The 15,681-nt window shown below is 45.8% G+C and overlaps 1 protein-coding gene and 2 non-coding genes across 5 annotated transcripts in view; 2 read left to right on the top strand and 1 right to left on the bottom strand.

Moving 5' to 3' along the window:
* Positions 1 to 15,681, bottom strand: part of LOC120949703 (mpv17-like protein) — a 143,430-nt gene that overhangs the window by 9,062 nt on the left and 118,687 nt on the right. For all 3 annotated transcript variants that reach the window (XM_040367166.2, XM_040367167.2, XM_049605322.1), the window contains one exon: positions 13,740 to 13,799. The gene's annotated coding sequence lies outside the window, so the exon portion shown is untranslated. The remainder of the gene's footprint in view (positions 1 to 13,739; positions 13,800 to 15,681) is intronic.
* On the top strand, positions 14,259 to 14,340 carry Trnas-gcu (transfer RNA serine (anticodon GCU)). Its single transcript has one exon. It is a non-coding gene; the product is annotated as a tRNA-Ser (tRNA).
* Trnaa-cgc (transfer RNA alanine (anticodon CGC)) lies at positions 14,550 to 14,621 on the top strand. Its single transcript has one exon. It is a non-coding gene; the product is annotated as a tRNA-Ala (tRNA).

Genomic DNA, 15,681 nt, shown 5'->3' with positions numbered 1-15,681 from the left:
GATCATGCTATCGGTTATCGGTGCCCCAAAGGAGTTCCATATATCTCAAACATCTCAAAGTTTAATCATGTCGTGAATCATGGGGGGACGTATTACAACGCCTCGCGTCTGTATTATCGCCGCACGTATGACACGAAGGGTCCCTTGTCCACTGGACCACTGCCAAATCGGTTGCGGTCATCGTGACGGCCGGTTTGTGCGGTCATAAATTTTCTCGCCTTATCGCACTCCACACTCCCCCCTCCAATGTGCCATCCAAACCCCAAATCCATTTCGTTCGCTTTACCTTGTTAATTAACAGCAACGGTCTGGTGCGCGTCTGTGTCTCCGACCCATCATGACAGGCCCATGCGATAGTCAAACATCAACCCACCGTACCATCATCATCATCATCAACCTTATCTGTGTTCTCTCACGTGCGAAATCGCAGCACTGACGTCCACGGGGCGTTAGAAAAATGTGTCGTGGTCGCTCATACGGTGCGCGATTCATATGACCTACGATTATTATCGGCGCGGGCACAACAACAACCACAACAACGTAACAGCTGATCACTCATCGGGCGCGCATCAGCTGATTGTCTCGAGTCGTGGACCGCTCCGGCCCACTGGTCGTCATTCCCCACTGCTGGTAAAACCACACCCGTACCAGACGGAGCGCCGAGGACCATTGGCGCCACAGCGGTTGTGTGCGGTGCTTTTGCGTCGTCTCCACGCTTCGGCCTACGTACTTAGGAACAGGCTCAGAGATAAGAACTGTGGCCATGTCTACGGCAGCAGCAGCAGCAGCAACAACCGCGATGGTATTTAATTTAGCCTTTTTACGAGTTTTATTTTTACCGCAGGTCCAGGTTTATTGCCGTCCCGCACATCACATTGACACAATCTTCGATCGTCGGCCCCGGCCCGCCCTTCGATCGTCGCCCTCTTTGGGTAATGAATGAAGTGAGCTGCTCCCGCGTGTGTTTGTTAGGGCCAGACAGGAGAAGGAAAAAGACGAAACAACCAGGTTATCGATTGTTGACAAAACAATTGAGTCGCGGAAATTGCAGCACCAGTAAAATGCCCACCGTTGTAAGTAGTAGCAGGGCAGGCAGCAAGATGGTAATGGGTTTATTGCACCGCTTACGGATCGGATCGGGCCGCGGTTGTGATCATTCTAGATGTTGTGCGTGGTGTTGGGTTGTGTGCCCCAAAGGAACCACAACATGGTAGAGATTGCTCAACCTCCCCAACGGCCAACGGTAACCTTCGGAAGTGGTGCAATTAATTCATAACTTCATAAGAGGTTGCTCTTTAAGTGGTTGATTATGACATTAAAGATAATCGATGGATTCTATACCCTAGTACCACAGCTGCAATATGTTGGGTTGTTTGGGGTACTATGAAATCAAAAGTTGTATAACTTTGCACTCAAATTCATTAGTAGACAGTTCGTATCCACACACCAGAGTTTAAAAAATATTGATAATTTTCCATGACAGTTCTTGGGTTAAGTTTCTAAAGGAGATTTTCATCGGCTATCGCGATGCTCATGTGATCGTACAAAAGATCGTTATTGTAATCATATTGCTTGGCTGCTATACAGGCTGTATCAAGATAAACAGGCTGGCAGTAGAAAGAGACCCGAATCGAAAGCAAATCTTTATCACGGTACGCTCTTAAGCCTTATATTGATTGACATTGCAGGACAAGCCATTGTGCCCCCACGTATTAATTACTTACTTTACCACCACGCTTTATAAAGTTGGTAAAAAGGTCCCGCCGCTCGCCGAGCCGGACCGAGCGCTGTCAGCTTTGTGTTTATGATGTGGCTATTGTTTCGCTGCCCATATTGGCAATTACCGCCTATCTTTTCTCGTTCGCTCCATGCCCACCGATGGCGCGCGGCCATAGACGCTGAAGATAGCGTCATCTTGAGACGGAATTGTGCAGATCGATGAGGGAGAAACCATTGCTCGCACATTATTGATGGGTCTCAGCGATTGGCCAGTCGGCCGTGTGCTGGTCAGCGCCGTAATGGGTCGCTGTTGTTTGTTCCGCCGATGGAAATAAACGACAAGAGTTTAAACAAGCCTTTCAAACAACTGGCCACTCCTGACAATTGTGTTTTCGGTTTGTGGGTTGGTTGTACGGTTCGATTATTTTTGTGCTGTTGTTTTTTTACCTTGCGTGCCCCGCTAGGAAGGTAATTTATACTTAGCTCAAATTGAAGCTGTCGCCGCAAGGCATGTTAAAGCAAGGCACAGCCGGTACGCAATATTATCGGCACGTATTGTTTGGCAAAGCAGTTTTATTTATTGAAGTCTGTAGCCAGCTGCAAATCATCCATCGCCGATGCACTGGAGGGCGAATTGTGCTTTCCCATTATGGATGGGGCTACATTGTGGGCGAAATTGTCACGAGAGACGCACGAGTCTGGAGGGCAGCGGGGGAAGCTGTAATCGATTCGAATTGTTCCTACCAATAATCGAATTCACTTATGAAGTTCATGGTTCGTTTGATGTTTCGAATTAAAAATAACAAACCATTCATTCGCAACAAAAGATAATAAAGAGCCTGCCAATGGTGCAGGAAAGAGTATTTGTTCAATCCATCAGCATTCAGCTCTTGTTACAAAATTAACGTAAAAAAAGCATGTAGCTGCATACAGCACTTTATAATTATTCTAATTCACAACGTCGATATATGGTTATATTCTCTTGTTACGATCAGGATTTGGACCGTTTGGATGAATCGAAAATAATACGAGCCGAATGCATTAGTGTGTTGATGGTACTTCAGATTAATTGTGAAACTGTATATGCTTGTTAAGAGTCATAATACAACTTAACAAGCATATACACTTTCACAATTAATCTAAAGTACCATCAGAACACTAATGCATTCGTCTGGTATTATTTTCGATTCGTCCAAACGGTGACACATAATCTACGGCACAATGTTGTTTCGCCCCTGTTTGATGGCGTTTTCCATACAAAGGACCCGTCCAAAAGCCAACAGCACAGCCAATTTAAGTATTTTTCGAGCACTTTTTGTTCGCTGATTGGGTTAATCAATCAATTTACCCAAAGAATGTCCCCGATTATATTGCCATCTGCTTTGATTTGACCGCTCGACTCAGCAGCAGCAGCAGCGTTGCGTTGCCACCCATAAATCGGCATCGTAAATTTTTATCTCCATTCTATTCTCATGGTGAATCTAAAATTATCGCTCGCTTGTCCTATTTCCGTTTTTGGAATAAATGTCTGCCCTCTATTGCCCTCCTGCCCTCTAGCAATGGCTGTTTTTTATCTGCCGAAAACCGAGGGCCACAAAGAACCCTAAAAATCATAAACAAGGGCCAGCAATTTTAGAAAATGAGCACATAATTGTACACTTTCTTCTGCACCGCACAACGCCAAACGCAATAATCAGCTGCGGGCACACGCGGCAAGCAGAGGGAAATGGGGTGGGAAAACTGGGGTTTGAACGTTTGGTGTCTTGTACGGCTCAGCAATCGAGTCAGCCACCCGGACGTCGAGGAAGTTTGCTCCTCGTTACCGACCAATTCATCCGTGTCATTTATCATTTTGTTCACGTTTTCCGTCGACGCCGTGGAAGCCTCCCCCGACTCTCCAACCGGCTACGGTACGTGATTGGACGGGAAGAGCAGGAACAGGAAACAGGACAGGACCAACAACCGCCCTCTCCACGAGCACGAAGGTCCTCCGCCAGTAGGTTTTCCATTTTAAAGGGAGTCCCCTTTTCCTGCGCCCATTGAAGAATGACCCATTTGCTCGCACTGCTTTCTCTCTCATTCGTTCATTCGTTCTCGCCCATTCGAATTGGTTATAAAAACGGAAAACCCCGACAGGATAGGAGAGACAAAAATTGGTCAGACAACATCCCCAAGAAGTCGGAGCAGTCGTTCCCGCTCAGCCTCAGCGCGCACAGGAAGGTAAAACAAGAGCAAGATTATTTATGACAGTTTTCAGTGTTTCAAATTAAATTATGAAACATTGGATGTCCCCATAAATTCATTTCATCCTTCCGTTTATTCGGCCCCGGGACATAGCAACCTCCGACTCGGGCCTATCGTGCACCCGGTGCCCCGTCGTACCGGAAGTCACCCTCCCTTCCCGCCCGTGTACGAAATGGGTTGCGAGCCGGCATGTTACTGGTTCTGGGCTCTCTGCTCTGCCTGCTGCTGACCGGATTTGATGCCGAAAGGCACACTACACCACGGACGACTCTCGCACGTCAGTGGCATTAAATTTATAATTTCATTTCATTCGAATCCTTGAGGCCACTTCCGGGACGCTGGAGAAAGGGCGTTCCACTCGGAAAGTTTTCTGATTTGGCTGGAAAGGATGCCTGCTCCCGTGGTTGCCTGGTGCCGTTCAACAAGCGCGTTCAAGCTGCACGTGGCGCGGTGCTCTTCTCTCCCCATGACAACACACGCAACCCTTGAGTTCTTCTTTTTTGTCGACACACGACAAATGACCACTTAATTAAAGGTCAATGTTTCTCCCGTTGGCAAATCGCAGCGACGGACGGTCGGCACTTGGAGGCCATCGCCGAAAACATTTCCTGTCACGTGTGTTCCTCTTCGCCGGCACCCACCTACCCGCGCACAGCTAGGTAGAAACCTTTTCACGTTCACACCATCCTCTCGGCGTGTGCGTGTGTGCCCCTGTGGCAACGTCTAATCAGAGGCAGCTTCTTCACAAGGATAATCTTATTTCGCCGAGCAGGCACTTGGGGTTGGTGTGAATGTACTGTAGCTGTAGGTTTGAGCATGAGCGTGGTGCTTCCAATTGGAACAGGACGAAAACCGGGGGGTCGAAACTAAAGTACGAAAACTTTCCGTTGCCACACAGCAACGACTCGCGGCTCAATCCAACTCGTCGTCCAGAGGGGTTTCCGATTGGTGTGCTTCAGCTTCGCACCCAAGGGGTAATAAATTCAATTCGAAGGGGGAAGTGTGCCTTGGTAACACCCACCCTGACCCGACCCGGACCGACGACGACAACGACGGTGACTCCCTTTAGGCGGAAAAGGCCGAAATTGCTAGATCGGAAGGATAAATATTTATCAAAACTGTCGACGTTCAAATGATAATAGCCGTGATAATGCCCGTTAAGTGTGCTCTTTGCCGCGCCAAACCCGATGCCCATGCCTCCTGTCCCTTCCAGAACCCACCACCTTCTTTTGAGTGTTTGTGTTCCTTCTATTTGCGATGAAAAAGCAAAATTCCTTCACGAAACGGGGAAGGAAAAGGAAGAACGGGTTTCCATCGCAATCACGATGTCATCGTCGAAGGAGCGCTTTGCTCTCTGCTTGCCAAGTATCGTCATTCGATGTCGATTTATCTTTCTCCACACTGGTGGGGGCAGAGTGTTAGTGAACGATACTTTCCGTCGCGGCACCGTTCAAAAGAAGCCCTTTTTGATGGTTTAAAATCCCGCGTTTGAAGGAAATGCTCATCAATTTAGTGAACCCCTTCTTTCCGGCAGGGCCACCAGACCAGACACAGAGCTCAGGACACATTAATGGTTGCGCTATTAACCAGCTAGAAGCCGCAGGAAGGATGTTTGTACAGCCGCGGAGCGCGCGAGGGAGTGCGTTAATGAAATGATCGCGACGCTTGCGGGGATGAAAGCGAAGGTGTGTAACTCCTATTCTCACTTTTGATGTGCCGCTACACGCGATAGGCAAGATTCTAATTATGCTACGGCTCGTCACGTTGACATCTAATCCTTTCACACCCAGTTCTCAAACGGTTGTGTTTTTGTTTCCCTAAAGGAAGTGTTTTGTAATGTCCTTCCCCCCAGTCCAGCGCGAACCGACTTTAATCCCGTATCATTACACGATACAAAGCCAAAGAAGCGTGCAATTGTTTTCGCAAAACTTTTTCCATTCCGAGGGGTTGTATCTGAAGGTATAAATCGTGCAAACAGCCCTCCGATATGCCCTTTTGGTCGGTCTCTATCTAGAATTCTTCACACTCCCATCCGAACCGTCGTTACGAAAGACGGCCATCGTTGTAGCCATCGTCTGCTCCCGGCATCTCAACTAATCGATAGTTCACAACCAAGTGGGTTGAGGGGCTTTCATTTTTTTGGAACGATTCTTTCGGAAAGGACTCTACCACCGTTTGCTTTTATAGCTCAGCAACAGCAACACAAAGGAAGAACTCATTTGCTTTAATTTAAAACACATCAGACGTTTGGCTTTCTTTCTCGGGCCGTTTGTAGTTTGCATTCACAGGGGGCCGATGGTGAGGATTTCCAAAAGCCCCGCCATCCTTCTCTTAGTTATTTATTCTAGCCATTCTTCTTGTGCGTCGAAACTCTCCCGTTTATTCCCCATTGCACAGGATGTGCCTTTAATAAGAAACATAAAATGAGCCATTCCCTTTGATGTCACTTGGGCATGGACGCAAGAAGAATGGAGGTCAGAGGTAGGCGATGATACTACTCCAGAGCACGGCAAACAACACGATGCCCCGTAATGGATGGCGCAAAAAGTTGATGATGGTGATGGTAATGGTCCTTGGTCCAGACCGTGGAGTGGGGTTGCGGAAAACACGAGTTTTTACTTTCTTTAACACACTTCCCCCATCACTTCCCCAGTGCCCGCCCTTTGCAATGGATTCGTTTGACGGAATGTTTGCACAAAGTTTTCAACCAGCGCCGTTCGTCGTCTCCTGCCCCGGGGCCCGCCAGTCGGAGGCGGTCTTGTGTGTTTCTTTTATGATTATGACATTCAATTTTGATACTTCCGTGCGCTGTGTTTATAATTCCATACGGTCGGAGGACCCGGTCGGTTCGTCTAGCTGTCGACTTTACTTTGCGATTAGTTTTGACGTGGTGTGGCTTAGGGTGAGGGGAGCGAGGGACTAGAAACTACTCCGGAACAGTAGTGGGTGTGCGAGATGTGAGCGATAAGCGATCGATATGGTGCTGGCGATGGAAACGATTGGAACGGTACAATCTGTCGACGACAGTTTATCGGTACTGCTGACCTCCGGCTTTGCGGCATACTGTGCTGCTTTTAATTTTCCCCGGGCCATAAAAAGTCGCACCATACCGACCGACCGACCGAGCACGTACCAGCACGCAAGGGGTAGGTAATGTTGGTTCCATAAAATCCCGACACGTTTCGGAAATGGTGGAATCTTTAACCCATCAAACCCGAGGCCAGAATTGATACTTCAATTGTGCTAAGTGCCGAGCATCGTTAGGAATAATTTTGGCCACGGACACAAATGTGTTCAAATGTTTAACCGAACAAATGGTGCGCGAATGCTTAGACCGTCCGCGACCACGATCCCACGGTCGGGGACGTGACGGCCGAACGGCAAAACATCAAGAAAGCGGCTTGTCACAAATCGGTCGTTGAAGTAAACGACCCAGACGAAAAGGGGAAGAGAGAGAGAGAGAGCAAAAAGAGAGTCTCATTTTGTGCCATGCCCCATCAGCGAAGGTCAACAGAAAAGGCCTTTTCTGGGGTGGTTCAAAACAAAACAAGCTTATCTTTGCATACTCATCGATTCGCATATCGAAGGATGTCTTTTCGGGCAGAAGTGATTTGTAAAAAGGTTTTTCCGCTTTTTTGCTTTTTGTTCGGACCATATCAGTCGCGCTCGTTTGGGAATGTGAAATGTGTTTTTGGTGCGCGCGATATTTTCGAGAAAAAAAGGCACAATATTCTCGAAAGCGAAACACCGTAACCGGCACACACTGCATAAGCAGCTCGGCGCTCGTTACGAATGTGCATTAAAATATCAATATTGATATGGCGAAGTTTTATGCAAACGAGCAAACACACGCACCAGCCGGCAGCAGCACAGCGTACCAAACGAAGCATTGGAATGGAATGAAGGAACACACACACACACACGTATGCACATGAAGCCAAACTGTCATCCCCGGCGGGTTAGACCGAACCGTGCCATGTGTTCGAGGATGTTGTGATATGCAAACTGCGCGCGCGGCAGTGTAAGAAATTCAACGCGGTAAGGGAAGAGGCCAGCCCGAGGGGCACATCAAAATATGAAGCCGAGGCAGCGCCGTTTGAAGCGGCAGCATAAATATGTTGAATAAACATATACACACACACACGCTCAGGTCGCAACGTGGTCGCGATGCCGTTGGACGGGAACCGTTGGCCCGGCAACCGGACGCGCGATCGATTGAAACGTGGGCAAACAGACACACACAAACGGGACACGGACGGGATAATCAAATGACCCCGGCGCACTCGGTGGTGTCCTGCGTGAAGTTCATTTATTTATGGCCTCGGCTGGAATAATAACAACAAATGAATAAATAAATATTGGCCTCCAATTGAGGACGCCCATATGCGTAAAGCGACGCTCGGGCTGCGCTCGCTACCGTTTGGCCGGCATTTCATTTAATTTCACAGTCGGCACTCAACTTCACCGCAGAGAACCCGCACACCGAAGGCAAATCACGCTTGGATGGTTCAAAAGCATCATGCCATGCACGAATAGATAGTCGAGCAGCCCTCCTCCCAGCTAGCCCCTAATGCCTCCGAAGTGCCCCAAATGTTGGGTTTGGTAGCGACACCGGGTCAACCATCGTACATCGGCCAGGGCAGGCGGACGAACTGCCGCAAATCAAGCATTAAATTCAAATTTCAAATATTAAATTGCCGCTAGTTTCCGCGAAAATGGACGGATTGTGTTGGCTGCAATGGACGGGGGCAAGGTAGCTCGTTAGCTCCATTGCTACCCTTTTCGTTTGATGCAACTATTAATGGTCGACTGGGTAACGTTGCAGTTGCACCTTTAGTTGCATGCTTTAACCGTGTGTGTTTGTGCAGAGCGAGCGAGCGAGCGGTCGGAGTCGGAAACCCGAGATTCGGGACTGCAACGGTCTCTCTAGTGGGCGTCACTTTAATTCCCTTTTTACGAACCGATCCGTGTCCGGATGGGTGTGGTTTCCCGTGGTAAGTGTTCTCGGACATTGAGCGCGCGGGTTTCAATTGTGCGTTTTCGCTTTGATGTTTGATGAGCGAAAACGCTGCACTATTATCCCCCTTCGAGGGACAGACGCGCGTTAGTGCGAAACACTCGTCAACATTATGTTGCTCTCGGGACAAACAAACAAACGCCGACGGGGGACGTTCAAAATAAGGAAAGTTTATTTATTTAAGTTTGTATTATGCACATGATCAGACGGCTCATCGGCGTTTCGACCAATCGATTGATCAAATAATCCTCTTTTCATACTGGATTGAGCATGGGGTGAATGGTAAACTGGAAATGCATTAGGAACGTTTTTGTGTAGCTGTTTCTAACGTATTTTGTAAACTTAATTTAGCGAATGTTAGTTATCTGATTAGTCGTCGGTGTTGATTTGAGACTCACAGTTCAAAAGCAGAGTGATTTTAGCGCCAGAAAAGTTGTGTTTTATTTGATCTCGATGGCGAATGATAATCAAAGACACTTTTAGATATATAAAATTATTGTATTGCTATCGTTTATAGATTTTAACGCTCATATATATATATAAATACATTTACTAACGCAAAAATTCATTACCGTACCGTTGAGAACATTTCGATGCTAAAAGTTTCAACCAAGCGTACACTTGTGTGATCGCTTAGGGCCTCCACTCGTCTTAATCCGCCACTGTATAGAAAACGTTCTGGTGAATCCGAGCCTTTAACCTTCATGTGCCGCGTAATCAAAGAAAACTACGGTCAATACGACTTTAACTTTTCCCAAGTACCATTAGGAAACGACTTAGACAACAGTAGTTCCTGACGTACAGTAGGGATCCTGACGATGTGTTTGCGATTTTGTTACTTATATTTATATTATTCATGAACTTCTCCTTCATCCGCTGCAATTAAATGTCTTTCGCGATCTGTCTCATTTAGTAAGGATCGACTTAGTATGTCAATTTAAATATTAATTAAGTATTCGCGTAGATTCAAATACGATGAATCAAATAAACAAATTAGCAAATTAACAAATAAGAAACAAACTCATAAGTGACCATTAATGTCAAAAAGACACAAGGTAAATGCAAATCAAAGGGACAATAACATGTCGTGCAATAGAAGTATTTATAACATAAGGCACCAGCACACTTTATTCATTATTCTTGAATTCGTCGTAACTCAAATGTTAACGTTTCCTAGCATATATCCCCAAATAACGAAGTGCAATGACTTGAAATCTGGAGACGCTGCAGGTCATTCAGATGAGCTGATGAAATTAGACAAATTATCCTAACAAAATTCCTTTGAACGATTGAAGCCTTATGGGCTGGATCTGAATTCTATTGAAAGCAAGAACAATTTTTCCAAAAAATATTTGTGCTTTGCGCAAGGCTTCAAATCGTTTTTAATAACGTGTTGCAAATATTCTCCTTGTTTAGTTTTACACCTCTGTCCAATGTGGATAACCAACGCAATTTCCCTTTTGTGGCTATAGCTTCCCTAACCATCGCAAGTGATGCATTTTGATATCATTCGATTGCCAGGTATATCACGAAGACATACTCAATTAATATAATCATTTTGCTTGTTCGAAGTTATCTCCGATTTATTCAATTTTTCGTCCGAAAAACTATTGTAACGAGCACAGGTTTTCAGCAGCTACCAAGATCTGTCTACATTACTACTTTTTGAATCCATTGTAATTTTTTTAGAGCTGAACTGAAAACTGATTGTATTTATTTGAAAAAATATTAAACAACATAATCTGTCAAAATTTTACTAATGCGTTCGACACGCAGTGTCAAGAAACGCAATAAAGGGAGGCTCGAGTATGTGTATCACTTCCACGTTACCATCTCGTAAATAAATAGGGAAAATTAATAGCAATTGTTCCTACAACTTGAAAGCAAATATCCGCTCATCCCAAATATCCCATCATTGAAATATCGGAATGTTTTGTCATGTTCTGTTCTTAATTAACTCTCCATCTACATGATATTAAATTCAAATTTAATCAACAAATGCATACAAACTAGTCATACAGAGCTCTCCTATCATCACACCTTGGCTGGAGGAGATCTACCACATGTTCATTGATTTCACTTCATCTCCGGAACATTTAGAAAAGGATGTTTGTCTAAAATTCAAACCTTTCGTCCACCAAACAATTCCACTTTCCGAAAAGTGTGTTTTTATTAAACTCAATTCCATTTACTATACGAGCCGCTATCGAACGAAATTCCATCACGCTGGAAGACGGCAGTGTTATGGACCGCCGCCATCGGTTGGCATTGCTTGTTAGCTCCCCATCCGCACTAAACTCGCTCGCCGCCACATTCCGCCCAAAAGAAAACAGTTCGGACCTAGGAAGATGCGGTCGAACGAGGAATACCTTTGCTGTATAAAATAATTAATACCGAAAAATGCGCCCTCGTTCCGTCCGACGATGGAAGCCAAACACAGAAGTGTTCGTAACCGAAACACTCTTGCCACGGTATTTGCCCTACCCAAAGAACCGGAGCAAAAGCATCTTTTGGAAAACGGGTCACATGCCGACGAGAAACATTACCGGAGATGTTGCCGCTGTTGTTGCAGCAAACTTTCCACTAGATGTTTCCTCCCTACTTTCGCTTGCGAGGGAATGGATGTTCACTTTCGAACCGAAAACTTGCCCATTATATCTGGTGCTGCCAACTTACTTGTGCTTGTAGCTGACTCGGAGTGCTGTTTTATTATTCGCGATTCGGCTTTATTGCGCCGGTACAGTGGCAAGGGTAGCGGGGTTGGTACTCCTTTCCGCCTTGCACAACCTTAGAAGCATTCCGATGGCGCGCGAGCACGCTCTTACGTGTCTGTGCCCGTGGATAGGTACGAGTTCTATTCTATTTTGTCGTTTTCGTTACTTTTACGACCGAACGTGTTTTGCAATTACATAACGACACTTTATTACCGAAACACATGTTTGCCGAAGGGTTTTCCTCCCTTTTCTGCTGTACATGCTCCATGCCTGTGTTGGCCGCCGGCTTTAACACAGTGTGCTCACAACATATTGCGCGCCAAGGCAATCAAACGGTGCTCTCTACCGGATTGGTCGGAAAGGGAAGCAATCCCTTCGGGGATAACATTCTGCATTCTGGCATTCCGCTATACGTGTGTATGTGTCGTCTGCTTTCGACTATGCCGGTCACCAACTTGCATGCATAGTTTCATATCTTATTATTTCCGTACGTTGTCCCATCATTTCGACTTGATCCGGAGCGTTCTGCGGAGTGTGAAAGGGAAAGCATAGTGTTGCTACTAGGATCAATATACAGTGCTCTAACAAGGCTATCTGGTAATGAATAGGACTCCACTTGGATAGCTTTATTTGTAAAAAGTAAAAAGGCGCACAAATAATGTATTTCATACCTTGGATTATTGACAACGATGCAGCATATTTTTGGCACTTAAGCTAACCATAAGACACCTTGGAGCATCGTTTTCTATATACTATACATTTTGCAATCCTTGCAGCTCGCCCCCTGAAGTCCAAATTTAAACCTTCCGCACATTTTGTGATGTAACCATCCTGTCCTCCGGCAAGGAATGGAGTTCAATTGAAATTTCACTACGCAAAGAACATTATTCGTGTCGTGCCATACTACCCGTACAAGTTACGTCCGTGACTGGAATATGACAAATAACGCAACGTCATCATTTAACTCCGAAAAAGGGATGTTGTATGCTAGGCAAAGGGGCCTTATACCACAAGCAAACAGCGTCTGAGCAGCCGGGACAAAAACTGTCGAGCAAAAGTTTTGCCCCAAAGCGACCAAGACGACGGGCGTGTACGTTATTGGATTTTGCTTTTGGCATGACTCGTTCCGCTGCCATCACTTCTTCCTTTCCTCGAATCCCGCGTTTGCCTGTTGAGAGAAAGTGAGCTCTCCTTGCGCTAGAGATGGGAACGAACATATTCCGGATATAAATCCTCCCCAAGAAGGTTTAGGTGGAGTGAGCTGTTCTGCCAAACTTTCTTACCGTGACAGTTCATCGCTCGAAAGGTGTGCACACACATGTGCGCATTACCACATGTAAGTGATGTTGCAATAATCTGGAGAATGTGTATATTACGCTATACACAACAGAGGAAAAAGCAAAAAAGAAAACATAAACTTTTCCAATCCATCCTGCTTATGGAATAGTTGGCCGAGCTAGAGAAAAGTTTTAATTTTGCTGAGCGAATGATTCTGACTCTTTATATTTTACCAAGGAGATAAGAGACACACAAAACCATTGAGTTTTTGTCGTTACAGAAGAACAGTCAGATGTCAGATGAAGTATTAAAATGGTATTTTATAAAGGTAGAGGCAATTAAATGCAATTATTAACATATACGACTCTACTTTCATTTACGAACAAATTGCCTCGTCTGTTACGATACCATACTGTACTTGGAGTAAGTATAGTCTCTCCTGGGAATAAATTTGAAAGTTATGTACACCATAACATTATGTACAATTTTATTAGTCTCGGTAATGCATCCCATTGGAAGCCACACTGCCGTATCATCGATCGTTTTTTATGGGTAGTTAATTTTCTTTGCTGTCAAAGAGAAAGATATAATTCAGACACTAAAGAGAAGAACTATAATGGCATAATCAGATCAGATCTGACGGATGCTCGTAATTTATCGGTGATTTACTATCTAAATGAATATTTCAAAGTATTACACAGCTTTATAGCATGAGATTGCATTAGATAACAGTTTCGGAGATAAATGCAAAGACCCTTAAATCATACCACTGTCAGGGTCGATACGTTGGTAACCAGGGGAGAAAGTAAAGTAAACGCGGCCTTGCCCTGAAAGCAAAAGAAAAAAGGAAATACATTAACTTCAACATGAGACAGAGTGCTAATATGGGTAAGAAGCAGTGTCGTTTGATGTTTTTACTCAGAATGAGATGATAATATTATTATAGCATTATGCTTAAGTTGAGATCCCCCCCCCCCCCTTTACACGAAAGCAGAGCCAGAGAATCTAGAGAAGAAGAAGAAAAACACCACTCTCAGGAGATTGGATAGGGCTGAACGGTTCCATGATTTCAATGCAAAAGCAAAACACTCTATAGCAGCTAGAGTAGAAACAACATCAAAGCTAATTTCGATCCGTTCCGCTGAATAAATACAGAACTCGGTCTCGCATCGCATCGGAAGCGCATCCGTGTTCTGGCGTGGATGAGCGACGTTGTACGCTTTCGCGCGATGAGGCAACAGGAACTTGGCAGCTCTCGTTGCAAGGTAACGAGCGGAACATACAGTGACGAGGTGGCCGAGTGGTTAAGGCGTTGGACTGCTAATCCAATGTGCTCTGCACGCGTGGGTTCGAATCCCATCCTCGTCGGCAAGATTCTTTTGCCACACAGCTTGCGCGGGGTTTCCCTATTTTGGAATACGTGTGCCTTTGAATTTCCGTTTGAATAATTTAGTTAGTGTTAATCTTTTTTGTTAGGATTAGGAAAACCAGACGTTAGAAACGTTCTAGCTCCATTCCGTTCTTGGTACTATTTTCGCAGCGATGAAAACTGTGTTTGAGCAGCCCTCCTTCACCACGGGGATGTAGCTCAGTGGTAGAGCGCTCGCTTCGCATGTGAGAAGTCCCGGGTTCAATCCCCGGCATCTCCAAGTTGCAACTGATACTTTTTTTCAACTTTTTCATTTCTTCGTTGCGGAACATCAATTTGTTTTGTCGCTTCCGCCATCACACCACCCTGCTTCGCCGTACCCCTGACCCTGTGCCGCGGCACTATTGATTCATGGTGTTGTGAGCGTTCTTTTTTATTATTAATCCCGTCCCGTTTCCACATACCCTTTTCACCCTTTTACTCCCTTTCATGGACGTTATTAGCCTATCACGGCACCATAAATCTGTCTACGGTACGTGCATTTGTTTTGCCTTTTGTCCTTCCCCCGACGGCAGTTTTCGCTCCCTTCGGCAAACCGCATGTTCTCCGTTGCTAGAGTTTGCTTGTGCTAGAAACGACCCCACGGCCGACGGCGACGCAACGTAAACCGTCTGCCACGCGATGAGAGATCGTTTATAATGTTTTGATTTAGGGTTTGAGCATCAAAGCAATAAGGGTGTTGTCGGAGGGAATGAATGCCGCTGCGTTCACTTGCCCGAGGGTTTCTGATTGCGGTAGGCGTCATCAGCCCCTCGAGAGTGAATGTTGGTCACGTTGCATCACCTCCCCCACATCTCGTACCACATAGTCGCTTCAATATTTCACTGGGAAAAAGTAAGCGTCGAACCCTTGACGGATTGAAGAAGAAAAACACAGACGACGGGAAAACTATCGGCTACTGTTGTGTGTGAGTCGGACATGAAAATGGGACGAGACGCGGGGTGCGGTGTTGTGCAAATTATGGACAGTCAAGCGCGCACACGCAGAGTGTACCCGAGAACGTGTCTGCCGCCGCTGTCCGGCACAAGACAACTCTCCGCTGGAGACGACGAACGTGCCAAAAGGTGCCCGAGTAAATGTGCGCACGAGAAGAAGATTTATCGATTCGCTTGATTTCCCACTGCCACGGTCGCTGGGCGGCAGCAGAGCACAAGAGATGGGATTATTCGATATCATTGGTGGTATGGTATGGTGGTGTGTTTGCCTTAAAGAGTTCCTCTTTCCATTTCCTAACGCGCGTGCGATCGGAAGAGAATTAGGAAACCATTCTGAGGTTAGAG

This window comes from Anopheles coluzzii, chromosome 2 (genome assembly GCF_943734685.1).
Source record: "Anopheles coluzzii chromosome 2, AcolN3, whole genome shotgun sequence".
Taxonomy (NCBI): domain Eukaryota; kingdom Metazoa; phylum Arthropoda; class Insecta; order Diptera; family Culicidae; genus Anopheles; species Anopheles coluzzii.
The sequence above is the reverse complement of the archived record's forward strand: the minus strand, read 5'-3'. Positions and strand labels throughout refer to the sequence as shown.